The 17,299-nt window shown below is 33.9% G+C and overlaps 1 protein-coding gene across 1 annotated transcript in view; it reads right to left on the bottom strand.

Moving 5' to 3' along the window:
• The window catches only part of DACH1 (dachshund family transcription factor 1), a 410,092-nt gene that overhangs the window by 17,067 nt on the left and 375,726 nt on the right, over window positions 1-17,299 (bottom strand). The window lies entirely within an intron of this gene.

Below are 17,299 nucleotides of genomic sequence, written 5' to 3'. Positions count from 1 at the left end.
ACCTCTGTTGAATATAAAATTTTAACATTAAGATAATAATTAGAAAAGTGTATGCATTTCCTTTGTTTTGTAAAAATAACGTGCGATGGAGCCTACTGGGTTGTGGATTCACAGCCTTTCTATGTGAATGGTTGAGTTTAAATAGATGCCTACGTTCTAATTTTCTCACAAAGGAATACAATCTCACATTGAAATACTATTCATAACAAGGCAACCAAGAACTGCATTTGAGATCAAAGTGGAAAATTATAAATAAATATTAGAATATTAATTTAGGAAATCAACTTGTATGTGACTTAAAAAAAATCTAGCTATACTGGCACTTAAGTATATAAATCTCTTAAAAATATTCACCTACTTTTTGTGTTTATAATCACGCCAGCATTAATTTTCAAAGCATTTTCACTGTGCAGATGAACGCTATCAGTATTTTTGGAGTTAGTCAGCTGAGAGTTTTGTTGTGGATGTGAAATTATGAAATGAGAGAATGTGGGAACTAAGTTATATGCTATTCCCAGCTTTAGATCAAAATGAGGTTTGCTCTATTGTTAACACGATAGCTCATGTTCTTTAGTGTCTCTACACTTCCTTTGGATGGATGGTCTTTTGGAGTGTTAGCCATGGTTTGTTGATGATAATCTCATGCCTGGACTTGGACTTGCCAGTGGTAACTTTTTGAGAGCCACTGAGATGTTGCTGTCTAGTCTGAACCAAATGAATTCAGGGCAATGGGCCATCTGCCCTCCTTTACTGTATTGGTAGGATAACAAGGAGCAGTTAATTCACCAGTTGAATTTTCTCTGCATTTTAAATTGTCATTGTAAACTTACAGTGAAGTATCTACAAATAATGGAACCAAATGATATGGAGAAATAGTTTTTTTATAGCCACTTTCTTATTCTGATGCTGATAACCCTTGGAAAGTTAGTGTAATGATATCATATCTCAATAAAATCTCCCCTGGGAAAGATAAGAAGGATTATAAAAAATTTATTCCAAAAGGCAGACTATAAATAGATGAATGCTTTGCCACTAACAATTTTCTCTTTGTTTTTCAGATTTATTTCACTCTTATCATTCATTAAGACTTGGCTACATTAACCAAGATTGGTTCTGACTACTTTGGAAAATACAAGTCTATGAGCTATATTATGTAATTCAACAAACTTTTAAAGTACCTTGGCAGAGAACCTAAAGAGACACTTCTCCTAACAGGACATGCAAATGGCCAAGAGACATATGAAAAAATGTTCAATATCACTAATCATCAGAGAGATGTAAATTAACACAACAATGAGGTATCACCTCACACCTGTCAGAATGGCTGCCGTCAACAAATCATCAAACAACAAATGTTGGCAAGGGTGTGGAGAAAAGGGGACTCTATTACACTGCTGGTGGGAATGCAGACTGGTGCAGCCACTATGGAAAACAATATGATGTTAACTCAAAAAATTAAAGATTGAACTGCCATTTGACCCAGTGATCCCATTTCTAGGAATATACCCTAAGAAGCCTGAAACACCAATCAGAAAGAATATATGTACCCCCATGTTCATAGCAGCAGTATTTACAATAGCTAAGATCTGGAAAAAGCCCAAATGTCCATCAGTAGACGAATGGATAAAAAAGCGTTGGTACATATACACAATGGAGTACTATGCAGCTGTAAGAAAGAAAGATCTCTTATCTTTTGAGACAACATGGAGGGCCTGGAGAGTATTATGCCAAGCAAAACAAGCCAAGCAGAGAAAGAAAAATATCCCACAATCTCACTTATCTGTGAAATATAATGAACTAAACAAACTGATGATCAAAATAGATCCAGAGACACAGAAGAAGGGTACAGACTGAAAAACCTCAGTAGAGAGGGTGATGGTGGGGGGGAGATAAACCACAGAACTTATATACATCTATGCATAACCAATGGACATGGACAATAAAGCTGGGGATGATGAGGTGGGGGATGGGGGAGGAGGGGGTCAATGGAGGAAAAAGGAGAAACATCTGTAACAAAAATAAATTAATAAGAATAATTAAAAACAAACAACAAAAAACAAAAGAACATTAAAGTACTTTCGTAATTTCTTTAGATGGTTCTCATTCTCATAATTTAAGGAGTATAATTATAATTAAAAAAATAAAAAATTGGACATTTTTAATCCTCTGAAATACCATATCACTTCCATGCCCAACACAAGGGGATTAATTTGCTTGCATACATTGGAAGAAACATGTGAACAAGCGGGCCTTGAAATAGTATTTCCAAAGGAGGTCTGAATTCCAAGTAGTAGGTGAAGTTGTTGTATTCATTCTGCAAAGCTAGGAGAGCCATTCTCTTTACTTGTGACTTAACTTTTATTTTCAATTTGGTTTGGTTTATCTGCTATTCTATTTTGGGGGGTGGTGATTGAGAAAACTTCTTTTCTGTTTCACAGAAAATAAGTAAATATCTTGTTCAGGTTTCAGCAGTATTTTTCAAAAATCTGTAATTTTACACAAAAATGTGTATCTCTGAGTTCCCTCAGAAAACAAATGTGAGAGTACTGAGCTTATGGTCCCATTTGGGCAAGAGCTGGCCGGAACTCAGAACTATCTGTTAGATTTTGAAGAGAAATATACTTTCCATTTGTGTTATCTTAGATCTAATCTACTTTTCTCATTTGTAAAATTTCTCTTTATTCCCAACTTTTAAACCAAGGATAGGCGTAGGCTGCAACATTTCACATGACTTTTCTGGAACAGTTTATAAAACCAATCAAAAGACTGATAACTTGGAACTAGATAGCCTGAAATTATATTAACCAGTGTAATTCATTAAAACATACACTAAAGCCCTGGCCGGTTTGGCTCGGCAGTTGGAGCGTCGGCCTGTGGTCGGGAGAGACCCGGGTTCGGTTCCCCCTAAGGGGGCATGTACCTCGGTTGCAGTTTGTCCCCGGCCCTGGTTGGTCGTGCGGGTGGCAGCCACTCGATGTGTCCCTTTCACGTCGCTGTTTCTCTCTCTCTCTGTCTTTCTCTCCCTCCCACTCTATCTGAACAAAAAGAAAAAAGAAAAAATGTCCTCGGGTGAGGATAAAAAAAAAAAAATACACTAAAATTTTTAATACAAGTAAATATCATTTTATCATGAAAATCAAATAATTACTTCTTAATCTGTTCAAATGGGAATTCTGTAAGTAAATGTAAAACCACAGTATGGAATCTCAAAATAAAACACAGCACACCTGATTATGTATGGGACTAATTTATGCTCTAAAATCTCCCCATCGAGTGCTCTTTCTCCCAGGGAGAAATAAATAAAGAATGAGAGTCAGATCCAATAATTTGTAGCCATCATTCATCGTTTTATAGGTGTAATTAGTAAGCTTAAGTGGAACTATGTTTTGAGATTTACTATCTCTGGAGTATGATTATATATGAATTAGAGGAGTATGTAGCTACTCCACACTATATGAAAATACAAACCATATTAAGAAAAATTTGCCAAAATATAATAAAAAAAATTAAGAGGCTCTAATGCTTCCATCTTAAATGAGCAAAAAAATAATTGGTTTATCTTTTATTTAATTTTAAAAATGATGAATAATCATACAGAATAGGTGGCTGCAAATAAATCTCCTTAAGTTACATTGCGTCAATTGACATAAACATTTCAATTCGCACTCTGTCATTAATTTTCTTAATGCTTTGGAAAATCTGGTAAGTAGTATTTTTATTTTCTACCTTAGAAAATGCTAAAAGGAAAAGCATGTGTCGCATAAGAAAAATATATTTATTGGCTTGAGACACATTTTTTTCATTCGAATAATATTTAATTTTTACCATAAATGAATACTACTATAAGTGCCATCACCTTAAATTGGTGCATAATGGTAAAAATAGCACATTCTTGCTATAAGTTAGACTCTACCAGGCACTGTTCTAAATTCTTCTTATATACTCATTAACTTAATGCCCATACAGCTCTTTGAGGTGGATATTATGATCAATATCTGTGTTTTATAGATTAGGAACCCCCAAAATCAAAAAGTCTGAATACACACTCAGTGTTATACAACTAATAAACAGCAGCATGGAGATGTGAACCCCAGTAGTCTGATTCCAGAATCCACGCATCCATAATGAACCATGGACACCCTGTGTGTTTGTGTGTGTGTGTGTGTTCTAATAAAAATTAGATGTCTTTGCAATTTTGATAGGATAAAGATATCGGTAATAGAGCAGGTCTCAGCAGTTAGAGTGAGTTACCAGGGTCACAGCGCTAATGAACAGAAGCATTGACACCCGTCTAGGGCTCCCTGCCTACCAGGGCTCTTCTGGGCCTGAGTCATCCTAATGTTAGTTTTAATTTTTTAGAAATCAGTCATTTAAATAAATTATCAATGTTAATACTAGAGAAAATCTGTATTGACATTTATTGTGTAACTGATTCATAATAATCTTTGTAGCCTAATGGATTTATTTGCCTTTTTTATATTAGAGGAAACTTCATGAGAACTTGTAAATGACAAAAGCAGTTGCAGGGCTAAGGAATAATTGTTACCTAATGGAAACACCTTTCAGCTTCCCTAAAGATAAACTGTATAGAAAACCAAAGTCAAATTGATTGATTTTATCATATTACTAAACTTGACATGGAAAGAACTACACGGTTGCCTTTTGAATCTTTATCCTTATATATGGGTGCCATCCTCATTATCTAGTTTAACATTTATCCATTCATAACCACTTCATAAATTATCATGAGATAAAAGATGGGTGTCATGTAGGAGCAAGGTATATGGAGTCAAAGGCACTCAGAGGTGCTGAGTTCACAGTTTGACGCCAAGCAATTTGCTTCACCTCTGTGTGCCTCAGTGTCCTCAAATAGCATAAAATGGACCTGCCGTGAAGATCAACAAAAATAACGTATGAGAAAAGGCTGAGCAAACTTCAAATTGCTTTAGAAATGTTAGCTGATGTTCTTCGTAAAAAAAGTTGTTTTGATGTTCACCTTTGCTGACCCAAAATGAATACTGTGAACAAACCCATTTCCCATTCTTTATATATATTTTTTATCTTCAAAGCTCTGTCTCTAAACACTGTCACTCAGTCTTCTTGAATATGTACCATTTGGCACTTGATGAAATCCTGGATTTCATCCCTTCCAAGGCTCGGCTGTTGATTGTCACTGTGATCTCTTAGTTTGCGAGAGGAGAAGCCCCTGCTGCAAATCTCCAGCAGGTAGGTTTAAAACAAAGTTGAAACTGTAGAGCTTCTGCCAGAAAATGGTGTCAGTCAATCAGCAGTAGTCAATAATAGCAAATGGATTTTGGGGATTTTAACAGACTAATTTCTTTCAGCCAGTGAAAATATTTTCAACCAATGAACCATTTCCCAAGCAATTAAACATACTGATTTTCCTCATATGTGCCCACTTGTTCCTCACTCTTTCAGCCTAAAAATAACACCACCATTAAAAGAAATGATCAGGCCTTTGTCAACCTTACTTTTAATACTCAATAGTTACAGTTATTTACCAAATGCTTTGCCACATTTGAGAAAGCAAAATTAGGCTTTCGTTCTTTTTTTTTTTTAATGTTGCTGTTGTTAAAATGATACCAAATGGTAAATAATGTGTTTGTTTTTCAGTTGTTGTAAGTCTAAAGAGATTTTTTTAATACTTCAATTATAAAAGCATTTAAAACATACAAACTTGTGCAATTTTTATTTTAATGAAGATGAGAAGTTCATTAAAGAAGATAAATATTTCATTAGATGTTAAATAAAACAAAGAGATTTTTTGGCTTCTCTCAGCACAAAATTCCTTTGAAAGATTAATTAATACATGCAAATTATGCAAATTAGACCCATGCAAATATTTTATGAAGACAATTAAGGGAACCATTAATTACTGCTTTTTTTGCTTCAGTGAGATTCATTCATTTAATTTTAATTTCACTTTAACTGTTTTGATGTATAATCTTGCAGCTAAGAACTTTATCTTTCCTGGCGGGTCACTTAAACTTATAAATTTCATCAAGTGAGCACACAGAAATCTGTAAAGATATTCTCTAGACTATGTTTAGTATCAAGAGAAATTTCTGACACAATGTACTCCCAGAAACAGGGAAACTGGAAGGGAATGTGAGCTCATTCTTGGACAAGGTTCAACTGCTGGAAAAGCAATTAATTTGCTTTGGCTGTGCTAATATAGGGGAATTAGAAAGTGTGACACAAGACAAATAGAAATAATTAGTTCTCAAAAATGATGTTCTCATTAATATGGTTCAAACAGTAGAAATAAAAAACATTATTGTGGCATGTCTGCATTCTGTCCCTAATCATGGGAGGTGGAATAATGCACCATAAGCATTTTACATTTATAGTCTAAATGATGATGTTTTATTTTTTTCTTAAGGAAAATTTAAAGCAAAGGGTGGTATATATCATGAATGTCTAAACATATACACGCTATCAAAATTGATAACATACTTTCCATCACCATGGGTTAATGCACCAAGTTTTTAATTTGTTTCATACAAATCCTGTAATTTAGTGAATAGACTTAAAATGATGACTTTTTTATGTAACTTAAATATTTTTATGACTTTTATAACCCTGAAGTACAAATAACATTGTTCAGAAATATTTTTAATATTGTATTTACACTCCATCTTAAAGAAGACATTCTCTATATTTATTAAAGATTCTTTTAGATGGCCAGGGTAGTTTTACTGTCTAAGGGTAGATACAAAATGAGAAAGCAGATTTTTTTAATATAAACCACTATCTATATTACCAAATGGTATCCTTCTTCAGCTTTGGTAGACATTATACACATTTTCTACTTAAGATCTTTAGTTAGCAAATTAATTGGTTAAAATGGCCATCAACATTTTCCTTAATAATAAACATTTAAAAAGGCTCAAAACAAAATCTTTTAAAAATAAATCTTCCTTGAGTTTAAAGATAATTATATACTGCTTCAAAAAAAAATAATGTATTGACCACAATGAAAAAGCAACTTGCTAAACTGTCTAGTTATAATAATTAAAAGTATCATCAATAAAAATTTAAAATGACAGAGCCTTCTTTTTTACCTATTCTGTGATACTTTTTACTATGAAAAATTGTAAGTGGACATATATCATCAATTACATTTGTTGAGCATTTTAGTGTTTACTAAAAACAGATCTCAAAATCAGATTTTCTTTTCTACAAAGTTAATCTCATTTTATTCACCCTGAAATCTCTAAATTATCTAAGCTTTTTTTGCATATTTACATAGACCACTCAGATGTCTGTAACACCTTTTAAATTGGGATTATCTGTGTATTTCAATGCTATACTCTGTTTAATCACTGTTCCGTATCACTAATTATAGTGTTAAATCAAAACAGATCTAGCACTGATCTTTAGAGCACCCTGCTAATATATTTTCCAATTTCCATTTATCACTATTTTTAAAATTTTAAAATGTGTCTTTGATAATGGTCTTCACACATTATTCAAGCCAAACCAAAAACATGTTCATGAACATACCAATTTAATTCAATTTTTAAATTTTTTCTTTGCTAACAAAAAATTATTATATTTTTCATTAATAACTGCTCTCTTTCAATACTTAAAAAAGCAACTTAATTGTATAAATGTTCATTTCCTCTCCCAAAACCTCTAAATTAAATTAATTATTCCTGGTATGTTCTATCTCTCCTAAACTCTCAAGTACCGATCATCTATTATTTTACTTTTACAGAAAGAGTGATTTCAATAAATTATAAACTAAGCCCAATCATTTTTCCTTAATTTGCCTAATATTTAGGGAATTAAATAAGAATTGAAATCACATCATAAAATCTTAAGTCACAATTCAATATAAACCTATAATCATAATTATGATTTTTTTATATAAGGACCAGAAGTTTAGAAAATTAGCTCTATTAAAACAATATATTGAAAATAATTTTATGTAAGTAATAGTTATTATGAATTACATTTTATGACTGATTTGAACAACTTCAAACTTAACTGATCACTATGTCTAATATTACGTATAATTGTTTAAATTACATAAGAAGCCATTTCCAATAAAACCTGTAAGAAGCCTTTAACATTTGGAGTTTAAGCATATCAACCTATATTCAAAAACAAGGTTTACTGTTTTATATATCTCTTAAAAGAATTAAAATGCTTATATTGAAATTAAGTATATTTTTTGCTAAAAATTTTTAAAATATTAAAACATGAGTATCTCTGAAACTCTATATTTAATAATAATAACTCTGTCAAGTTAAATGAGTAGTTAACAATGACCTATGATAACCATGGCACATTAGCCTGTTTATTGGTTACTGCCTGCAATCAATATCATCTTTTGTTCAACTTAATCAATGATGTCTTAAATTGATTAGCTGTATTGAAATGCTGCCAAATACCAGAAACCAGTGCCAAGAGACTAGAGTAAATGTATTATTGTTTAGTTTTGTTCACAGTAATATAATTCTAATATTTATTTTTAAAGATCAAGAAAAACAGTTTGAGGTAATCCCTATGGTGATTACATATTTGTAAGTGAATAAACAATAGTCAATATGTACTGCAGGCGGCCCAGAAATCAGCTGTAAGCTACCCAAACCCATTTCTTTTTAATTGAAAGTCTCTCCCTTTGAAGCTAAATAAAGACATTTTTAAATATGGAAAATTAGGTTTAGGTAACAAAAAAAATTCTTGTAAATTTCTGCAAAAACTTTAATATGGAACTAAATCCACATTATATTATAAATAAAGACTAATTTTCTGAAAAAAAAAGAAAAGTAATTTATATATTAGAGTAATAATAGCTTCAGTGTTTACCATTTGCTAAGCACTATAAATATGTTAACACAGAGTAATAAGATTTAATATTAACAGTTAAAATGTGTGTGCCTATTATTGCCTAGTACGTGCTAAGTGTTTTACATGGAATATTTTATTTAATCTTCATAATGACCCTCTGAGGTTAAGCAATTACTAAAGGACAAAAAAAAAAAAAAAGAATAGAGTTTGAATCTAGACCTGACTCTTAGCTTTTTTTTTGGTTTGGTTTGGTTTTCTAAAAAGCTAACATTTATTGACTGCTTCCCATATGCCAAGCTCTTTTTATTTATTTTTGTTACAGATGCTTTTCCTTTCCCCCCAGATACCTTCTTCCCTATCCTGCACCCCCCACCCCAAGCATTGTTGTCTATCTCCATTGGTTATGCATACATGCATATAAGTTCTTTGGTTCATCTTATCCTCCACCACCCCCGCACCCCAAGGTTTGTCAGTCTGAACCATACTCCTTTCTATGTCTCTGGGTCTATTTTGTTCATTAGCTTTTTTTGTTCATTATATTCCACAAATAATTGAGATCATGTATTGCTCCATTCTACTGAACTGTCTAGACTAGAGAATATCCACTCCAACATTAAACTTACAGGTCTTTCACCATAACTGGTTTGGCTCATCTGTTAGAGCATCGGCTACGTAGACCAAAGAGTTAAGGGTTTGATTCCCGGTCAAGGGTACATACCTGGGTTGCAGGTTTGATCCCCAGCCTAGGTCGTGCAGAAGGCAACCAATAGATGTGTCTCTCACATTGATATCCCCCCCTTCCTTTCCACTCTATCTAAAAAAAATCAATAGAAAAATATCCTCAGGTGAGTATCAACAAATATAAATAAATAAATAAACCTTATTTCTAATCTTTAAGGATTAGAAATAAAGATATGCATAAGAAATCAAATGTATGCAATACTTGCATAAAGATCTCAACAGTGGTAAAGTTTAATTTAAGACCATTACAGTGTAAAAGTCTTCGGATATCATTTAGTAACTCTGTTCAACCACACACTGCCCAAGAAATGAAGAGGCTCGCCAAATGTCTCACGTTAAATCAAAATTGGAATTGTGGCTGATTTTAGAATTTATCAAAAGTTCATTGTGTGCTAATAAATGTAAATAAGCCTTCTATCTAAATAGGATTGATTTCTTAATTGTTTGTATTGCCACTTTATTTTCTCCACTCAGAGTGAGATTTTCCCCCAGTGTATCTGGAAGTGTCTATAAACATTGTATAAGTATAATGGCTAAGGACAAAGTAAAAAAACTGGTAAAAAAAAAAAAACACTTTGTTTTTCCAATTGTATATTCCTAAGTAGCTGTAAGTAGACTGTTGTGAATTTTTGAAGTTATTGACAGGTGATGTGCTAAGTACCCAAATGAGTGATGGGGTTGCAAATTGTCATCCTAGGAGAGACACATGCAAGTCCTGACAGCCAAGCATGGAGGGAAGGACAGAGATGGGGCTCATCGATCTGGAATCAACTGTCAGCAACCCCACCGACTCATAGTACAAAGGGGAGCATGTTAATTAGCCATCCTGAGCTTTAGTTATCTCACCTATAAATTACAATATATAGGAAAGGCCCAATAAATATTCATTCCTAATCCACCTCAATATTTAATAAATGAGCACTTCCACTTACTATGTGCTATCACTAAGTCTAAGAATTGTGTTAGTAGGAAATTTATTGAGTCCTAGAACACGTGATGCAATTTTAAAAAGCTTGAGAAAATATTTAAGTTCCAATCATGAGAATGACAGGCATTATAATGCTTTGAGTGGTGAGTTACTAAACAAATATTGTGGTGGTCCCCCCACACCCCACCCAATTCCAAGTCTGCACATTACCTGTCAATACTTCTGAAATTTTCAGTTACCCATGGTCAGCAGCATTTCAAAATATTAAATGAAAAATTCCAGAAATAAGCAGTCCATACATTAAAATTGTGTACCAATCTAAGCATCCTGATAAAATCAGACACCTTCATGTTAGGCCCACCCGACAGTGAATTATTCTATTGCACAGTGTATCCATACTGTACATGCTACCGGCCCAAAGTCATTCAGTAGTTATCAGACTGTTTATTAGAGAGAGAGAGAGAGAGAGAGAGAGAGAGAGAGAGAACAGACAGAAAGAGACCGTACTCACATAACTGTGACTATAGTATATTGTTATATTTTATTATTGGTTATTATTGTTACTCTCTCACTGTGCCTGTTATAAATTAAACTTTATCATAGGTATGCATGTATAGAGAAAAAAAACTTAATTTGGTACTATCCTTGGTTTCAAGCATTGTCTGTGAGTTTGAAAATGTATTCCCTGTAGAGAAGGGGATGCTATCGTAACATTAACCACATGTTTTAAAAGAGCAATATATTTTAACAATCCCAGTCTAAAATCCACCAGGCAGAATATAAGGGGATATGAAAAGCAACTGAACCAAGTTATATTCCCAACTCCCATTGAGTTATGGTGTAGCCCTTAAGAAGTCATGTACCCTCACTAAGCCTGTGTTTCCTCTTTTGCAAAATAAAGATATTTAATTGATCTTTAAATTTCTTTCCCAATGCTAAAGCAGTAACATCATATATATGTGCTTGGCATACCATCAGTGTTCAATAAATATTTGTTGAATAAATAAATAACTTTAAATTTAACTTGTATCTTCAAATATCTAGGAAGCAGAAAGAAGATATTTTTAAATTAGAAATAAAAAAATTGTTAATGTGTGCCTGGCCAGTGTGGCTCAGTGGTTGAGCATTGACCCATGCACCAAGAGGTCACTGGTTCAATTCCTGGTCAGGGCACATGCCCAGGTTGTGGGCCAAATCCCCTGTGGGGGGCATGCAGGAGGTAGCCAATCAATGTTCTCTCTCATCAATGTTTTTCTCTCTCTAACCCTAACCCTAACTCTCTCCCTTTTCTCTCTCTGTAAAAATCAATAAAGAGCCCTGGCCGGTTTGGTTCAGCGGTTAGAGCGTCGGCCTGCGGTCCTGAGAGACCCGGGTTCGGTTCCCGCTAAGGGCATGTACTTCGGTTGCAGTTTGTCCCCGGCCCTGGTCGGTTGTGCGGGTGACAGCCACTCGATGTGTCCCTTCACGTCGATGTTTCTCTCTCTCTCTCTGTTCCTCTCTCTCCCTCCCACTCTACCTGAACAACAACAACAAAAAATCAATAAAGAAAAAAAAAATTTTTTTAAATAGATTGTTAATGTGAAGGCAAGTCTTTTACGTCCTTTAAATTTAGGAAAAATGTTTGGTTTTTTATGATCTGAGATTATTAAAAAAAAAAAAAAGGCCAAACAGTTTTGATTATGGTCATTGGATATAAATAAAATAGATGTACTTTCTAGTGAAGTCAAGATTTTACAAGCCTAACTTACAGATATTTTATGATGCCAGAGGAAATGTGGTACATATTTCTATTGATTTTAACAATTACTTTTTATTTTTTTAAAAATTTATTTATTTATTTATTTATTTTTATCCTCACCCGAGGACATTTTTCGATATTTTGTTCAGATAGAGTGGGAGGGGGAGAGAGAGAGAGAAACATCGACGTGAAAGTGACACATCGAGTGGTTGCCACCCACACGACCCAACCAGAGCCTGGGACAAATTGCAACCAAGGTACGCGCCCTTAGCGGGAACCGAACCTGGGTCTCTCTGGACCGCAGGCGGACGCTCTAACCGCTGAGCCAAACCGGCCAGGGCAAACAACTAGATACTTTTTTTTTTTTTTTTTGGTGGTACGTGCTCCTATCGGGAACCGAACCGGGACTCTCTGGTCCACAGGCTGACACTCAACCACTGAGCCAAACTGGCCAAGAACAATTACTTTTTAAAATTGAATTTATTGGGGTGATATTCGTTGACAAAACCATAGAGATTTCAAGTGTACAACTCAACAAAACCATCTGCACACTGCATTGTATACGCATCAACTAAAGCACAGTCTCTTCCCTCCCCCTTTATCTCCCCTTGGCTACCTAGACCTACCCCCAACCCCCTTCCCCTCTGATTAACAACTACTTTTTGTTTTAAAAGAACAGCTTTTTATTCAGAAAGAAAAAACAACAGGTATTATTTCAAAGTGAACTTTGCAGAGATTTTGGAAATTTATAAAAGACGTAGATAAAACAGGCCTAATTTATGAATCCTCCCATGTTACATAGTTCATGTCTATATATTAATTGATCACCTAAACAATATATGTGGAAATTTCAATCATTTGAAATTATATAAAATATATTTAAAAAGAAGCATAAGGTTAATGTACATTAAACCAAAGAAGAAGGTGTTATTTAAGAAATGTGACTCTATTCTGTTAAATTAACTATAAATATATAATAAAAAATTAAGTGTAAGTGAATATTCACAAAATCCAAATCTTGGGCCACATGTGCAAAAAGAAAGAATTATTAGAAATTCCCACAAGAAGAATAAACACGTAGTGTTAATTCAGCTATCAGAAATAATATTAATTTGCCTGAATTTGTAATTCCGTCTTTGCTAGGCAGAATCCTATTATCCTTTATTTGCTCCCATTAGTCTCTCCAACTAAACTGAGAAGTGTCAGAACAATAGAATCCTCAGCATCCACGAGATCTAATATAGATCCTAATTCTTCAGTAGCTGATACAATTCTTTAGCAATATGCAGCAGGCACCATGCTGTGTCAAACATTCTGCTGGGCACTAGGGTACTGTCGTAAACAAAACGGGCGTGTTTCACGCTCTGCTGGCTCCTTGCGGAGAGAAAGAAGACTTGAACAAGGAACTAGAAGTACACAGCATGTTTTGTGGAGCAGGGAAAGGTGTGGAAACAGCCTCTAAGAGGCTTAACTAGAGCCAGCGGGCAGGAAGGTGCAGCCAGGGCAGGTGTGAAGTCCAAGAAGCATCCCGGAATGCAGTCGCTTCTTAGATGAGACTCAAAGGATGGGAAGTAAAGGCAGGGAAGAGGGGAAATATCTCCCGAAGAGGGAGAAAAACGTGAGGCCTTCAGGAAATCAAAAAAATTCCAGTATAATAAAAAGTGCAGACAATGAGGGGGAAGAGTTGTAATTGGACGTTAGGGGTCTGGAAGGGAAATGCCAAGCCAGCTCTCCCCTCATGACATAGTAAAGAGGATGTCGGACCGGACAGAGAGGGACACATAGGAAGGAAGCACTGGAGGAAGACAGTTCGCAGGAGCAGGGGGTTGGATCCTTTCTGTTGAAAAATATATGGAGCTCTTAACAGATGTCTGAATGGGCTGAGAAGATACTTTTCAAAATTATCAAAGTACACATTAATCCAATTAGGGTTGCTTTTCCTTAGGGACCGAGAATAAAGAGATAGGACGTACTAAAAGCCATTGCAGGACAGATTTGGCTGCATAGTATGTGTAGGTGTAGCCACACATACAGAAGGGGCATTGGAAGACATTTAATGACTAGTCCAAAAATTGCTCAGTGAGTATTTATACATACAATGTCTACTCTATATATTGAAACGATGTTACAGAAAGCTTAAACGTAAGATAAATTTTTCAAACTCCAACATAAATCAGGACATATACATAAATCTGTAAGACTCCAGGTATAAGAAAGTTAGTCACCATGCAGTTCAGCTCCTAAAACAAGTTATTGTGTTTTAATTTTGTATGTTTATCCTACAATCACAGTATCTCCTTTAAACTCATACATTTTGAGTTAGTTATTAGAAGTATCAGCAATGAAGTATGTATCCCTGTGTACTACGAACTGATATATCTTGCTTATCAAGATAAATACGTTATTTAGGGCCTCTTTTTTCAGGGATACTTTCTAAACTGCTCTCCTGTTTCCTCTCCCCTCCTCTGTAGTTTCACAGAAATTGTGGAATTAACACCAATGAGCATCATCCAGTCTAACCCGAAGTGCTTATAGGAGGTGATTACTGAGCACTTGTGTGGTATTGAAGTGCCTGACTTCTAAGTAACTGATTCTTGGGCCAACCATGACATTTTTTAATTGCCAAATGTTAAAAATAAGTACATACATGATAGCATGAAGAAATGTGGGTTTCCTTTGTTCTAAGTTGAGTTTATTGTGAAATAGAGAATAATTTCAGTTGAAATGGGAGCAAGAAAGAGTATCAAAACTCGGGCTTGGGGACACAGAGAGAAGGCTAAGGGAGCAAGAGGTGGCATCTGTGTCTCTCCTGAACTGTGGGGCAGCAGGTGCCCATGGCCCCCAAAATGCCTGACTTAGACCATTTCACGAGTCGGTGATGAGTTCTGGTTCCGTCTCCCTTGCCTTTCCCAGTTTTGTGCTTAGACTCAGAACTTAACTAAATACAGTCCTTTTCCTTTGATTATTTTGTTCTATTTGTTAGCTTCCAAATATATGAATTTTGTAGCTAAGGTTAGAAAAAGAAAACTGCAAAGGGCTAACTGAGCTTATTTAGTAGAATTAGAGTAGCAAAAGGGGATCTCTTTGTTGTCATATTTTAAGTCCGGGCAGTTCAACTGCTGGTGAAATAACTTTTTAGCAACTAACACTCAGAAATACAGATTTATGGACAGTATTTCTTAAGTTATATTTGATAAAAATCATCATATCTAATTAAAATCATAAATATTAGTTGAGTTTTACTGAAAATCAACTGTGCATTAAATATTCTTAAAATGATTAAATTTAAGTGTAAATATGCAAAAACTGGAAAACTGATTATTCGCATTAAACTCAAGGGATACATCACTTTAATTGACAGTCTGAATGAATGAATGATTTCATATTACAATTAAATCAAAGCAATAAGTAACCTCATAATCATGTATATTTAGCTTCGAGTTACTATGTATACTTGTTGAAATGTTTTGTTTCCTTAATTATGAAGTAGGTTTTCTATGTTGCCAAACTGATAACATTCTGACTAGTACAAATAAGGCAATTTATGATTAAAAATTTTCCTAAGAGTAAATGAATCACACTAGAAAGATAAGTCTCAATATTTCAACCTCATACAGCAAGATTTTATTCATATTAAACTGTATATTTGAATATATGTGAACTTGAAAGATTTAAACAAGAATAACTATAGCCTTATTAATAACTAAAATATTTCTGATAGCAAATTCATAAAACATATCTTGTGTAAACTGTGCAAACATGTTTCATCATTGCTTAGACATTTCTTAATATTAACGACAAATCTTCCATTTATGTGCAAGAATATGTTATCTATAATTTTTCTTAGATTGAGTTCTGATCATCTTGAGAATTCTGTAGACACCAGGTAACTTACATATTGCATCTACCTGGAAATTCATGCGCTTTCTTAGACTACTTTGGACACTAGCTAAATCAGCGCATGAGTAACCAATCCCTGCTCACACAAGCCAGGATTGATATTTACATTGGCCTTACTAAGGTCATCACCTCTGACCAAGGGGACTGGCTTTGTTAAGAATTGGTTAATATCTGTATACCATTTTTAAAGAGATGTAATATAAATCTTATGATTTTAATAACATATATACACACATATATAGTTTTGCTGAAATCCATAAGACTCTTAAAAAACAAAGTCTTTTCTACATGTACAGTTGCATTAATCTTGGATATCCAAGGAGAAGTCTCAGAATAACTTATGGTACAAGGCTTAGAATAGAAAAAAATTAATATCATGGTTTTCAGGTAAAATAAACATAGGCAAAAAAAATTCTCTAGGGATGTTTCAAGTGTCTGATATTTACTTATTAGATAAATGAGACTTTAAAAATATATATTTCCTTTAAACCAAGAATGACACATTTTAAACTGATTTAGTAACACAATTAATGTCAAACAATATCCCCAGCATGATTGAGCTTAAAATAAAAGAACTGGTAGGATTATAGCAGTGTATCTTTTAAGCTTCACTTTGAAGAATTATCTTCATTTAAAATAAAAAACAAATGCTCTTTTTACTCTTCTGTATTCATGAATCTAGATTGAGTTTCCGGTCTAGAATAGATGTTAGACTATAGATGCTACCTTCAAATTTTGTCCTTTCCTCATCAAGTGGTCTTGGCATTATATATGTGTATATATATATATATATATATGTATATATATATGTGTATATATATGTATATATATATGTGTATATATATATGTGTATATATATGTATATATTTATTATTGTTTAGCTCATCTGTGTGCATAACAATTCCCCTTAGTATTCTATATATGATTTTGTTCAGCAGATTTATGTTATTAAAATGCATATAATGGCATACAGAACATTTGGAAAATCCACGTAGGACTAAATAATCTTATTTATTGTTAACATTCAACTAGTCTAGTTTGCATGTGCCCGGCAGTAACTGTCAGCAGACGACAAGGAGAAATTTTCAAGTGTTAAGAACACCCTATTTGGTTAACTCATAATTTTATTTATATAGAATAGAACTTATAAATCCTTCCTGCATTAGATGGGC

The sequence above is a fragment of the Molossus molossus genome, unplaced genomic scaffold, assembly GCF_014108415.1.
Source record: "Molossus molossus isolate mMolMol1 unplaced genomic scaffold, mMolMol1.p scaffold_m16_p_9, whole genome shotgun sequence".
NCBI classification, from domain to species: Eukaryota; Metazoa; Chordata; class Mammalia; order Chiroptera; family Molossidae; genus Molossus; species Molossus molossus.
The sequence above is the reverse complement of the archived record's forward strand: the minus strand, read 5'-3'. Positions and strand labels throughout refer to the sequence as shown.